Here is a 3,030-nt window from a genome sequence, read left to right on the forward strand (position 1 = left end):
GTGTTTGAAATGGAAGTTGTTTTCTCTTTAAAATTAATGTAATTATCACTAGGTAGAAAAAATATCTCCACTCTAAACCTCTCTTCCAAATTTCCTCTTCCACAAATGACACTGGGACCACTGTACATGACTTTATATGGAACCCAATTATCACCGCCCCCCTTGTCTATCCCACTCCACATTCTAGTTCAACTCCTAGTCACCCATACTACAAACCTGAAAGTCATTTTTGAGTCTTCTAGATCTCCCTTAGTTCAACTCCCAGTCACCTATACTACAAACCTGAAAGTCATTTTTGAGTCTTCTCTTTCTCCCTCCCCTTTAAGTCAGTTATCAAATCTCAATTATGCCTCACATATGTCCCCTCCCTTCCTTTCTTATTGCTACTGCTCTAGTTTAGGTCTTTCCTGTCTTGCTCTCTGACTCATTTGCTGCGGCTGCAGCCTCTTAACTGTAAGGCTTTGCCATTATTCCCTTCAAATCTTTTCCCTGAATGACATATCTAAAAAGCAGATCTGAACATGCCACTCACCTATAATAGCTTCCCTTTACCTACCAGATACACATCTAAGCTCTTTACCAGAGCACTCAAAGCCTCCTGCACCTCTCCAGTCTCTCCTCTCTCCACTTCCTAGCCTGACTTTACATTCCAGTCGCACTTCCCTCAGTCACTTAATCCTACTATGTGCCAGACACTGTCCTAGGCACATACCTTGAGGAACAAAACAGATCTCTGCCTTGTGGAGCTTATATGGAAGGGGCTGGGTGGTCTCAGGAAACAACAAACATAATACACACATTTTATAGGATCTGAGGGTGTAATTTTAGATAGGCCAGTCAAGGTTGGCTTTATTAAAAGGTAACATTTGAACAAAGACATGAAAGGAGGTGGGACAGTGAGCTATTTGGATATACAGGAAAAAATCTAGGCAGAGGGAGTGGCGAGTGCAAAGCCCTAAGATGGGAGTGATGGGAGTGTGTTTAGAACATCAAGTTGAGGAGGGAGCACGGCAAGTAATAGGAGATGAGGTCAGAGAGAAAACAGGGTGGGTGAGTGTGCTTTTGGACAGGTTCTCATCAGCAATTGTAATAAGCTGGGGACTTACTTTGCATTCAATGGGAAGCCAACTGCTTGTAGTCGCCCCCCACAAGCCATAGAGTTTAGATCTTGTTAATTATATGCTCCTTTCTGTTTGGAGTGTACCCCTCTCTCCAGTTGAGTTGTTCCCCAAACTTTTTTGTGGAACAAAAAAGTCATTTGGCATATTACTTTTGAGACTTAGATCTTGAAGAAGGGTTTGGTTTATTTATCTTTGTAACACTGGTGCTCAGAGCAGGCATGCAAACATTCAATGAATGAATGCCAATGTTTGTGTATCATTTGCCTGCATATGTCAGATGTTTTATATGTTTGTAAATTCTTACAACTACCCTACAAGGTGGGCTTTTTTATATACCTATTCTATAGAAGAGGAAATGAGGTGCAGAGAGATTAAGTAATTTATTTAAACTCACACAACTTGTAACTATCTGAGCTGGGTTCCAAACTCAGGTATTTGGCCAATTGCTCACTTGTGAGGGTTCCTCACTAGATCGAATGAAAGACATTGAAGGAATTTATCTCTAGTTTTGTTTCTTGCACTTGGCTTCCCCAGTATTAAAAAAAAGCCATTTTTCAATTCAACTGTCTAATAATTAATGAAATATTTTAAAAGTATCTATTGTGCACCAGGTACTTGGAATACAATACTGAACTTAACAGATACAGTCTCTTTCCTTGTGCAGTTTACGCTATAGCAGGGGAGACTCACAATTGCGTAAGCAAGGGCAGTACTGGACAGCCAGTGCTCTGAGAAAGGAAGGAAAAGGTGCAGCTGAGGAAAGTGTAGTAGCAGCTCAGCCTGAAGAAAGCTGTAGAATGAGAGCAAATCTTCTGGAGAAAGAGAATTCCAAGTGGAATGTACCGGTGGTCTTAGGGACACTAAAGTTCAGAAAGTGGAGATATACGCCTAGCTGTGAATAAACAATTGCCCATAGGCTTGTATACAGTACTAGGTATTAGATAGAAATCTAAAGAATCTTGCTTTTCCCCCCACCTTTGGTTAACATTAATGTTGCTTTCCCAAATCTGATTACAATCTTTATGCATAAAACTAAAGCATAAACTTTTTAACCTTTGTTTTAAAATTGTTATTTGATGAGTTATTTGGCCCACTCATTTGTAAAGAGATTTGTGTGTTTTAGTAGTTAATAAATTCCAAAACTATGAAATCAAATGGCTTTTTCAAATTGTTTTTGTTCCATTGGAATTTGGTGGTATATTGCATCATTAGCTGGAATTCGGTAGCCTGTAACAGAATGCAAATTTTAAAATTATGTTGGTGGGGATGAAACTTAATATTTGCTCACTTTTAATTGTTCAATGGAAAAATTAACCCCGGAAACCATGAAAGGTGGTGTGACTGAGACAGGAAGAAGCCAGGCTGGAAAACCAGAGACCCATATTCAGAGGGTGGCATTTTAGTGCTTTGTAACTGGTGGAAAATTAATAGGTTGTTCTCTACAGATTTCCCCTGTTTTTCAAGTGGGGATATTGTATTTGCCATAATAACTCTAATATATGACTGGATTTTCAAAATTAAAAATTTAAGGATGAAAATAGTTACTCAGACAACTTGAAACTGGTAGTGGTGGTGGTGGTGGTGGCAACAGAGCAGTTGTTTTTAATAAGAAAATGATGGGGAAGATCAAAGAAGAGCAGGATCAGGATGTGGGAGTGAGTTCTCTTTATTGTAAACGGCTTTGGAGGGAGGTGAGAGATGGAGATTAGAGATGATGAAGACCTTCCCTTTGGGCTTCTCTGATCTAGCCATGGATGATGAGAGTCTCTCTGGATGAGCGTCAAAGAAAAGACATGGTTAAATGGGCAATAAAAGAAAAAGCAATGGCCCATAAATACTAAGTGTTTCAAGTTGAATATTTTCCCTCAAAAAAAACCCCAACAAACACACACACAAAACACGCCCCCCC

This window comes from Myotis davidii, unplaced genomic scaffold, assembly GCF_000327345.1.
Source record: "Myotis davidii unplaced genomic scaffold, ASM32734v1 scaffold68, whole genome shotgun sequence".
In the NCBI taxonomy this organism is placed as follows: domain Eukaryota; kingdom Metazoa; phylum Chordata; class Mammalia; order Chiroptera; family Vespertilionidae; genus Myotis; species Myotis davidii.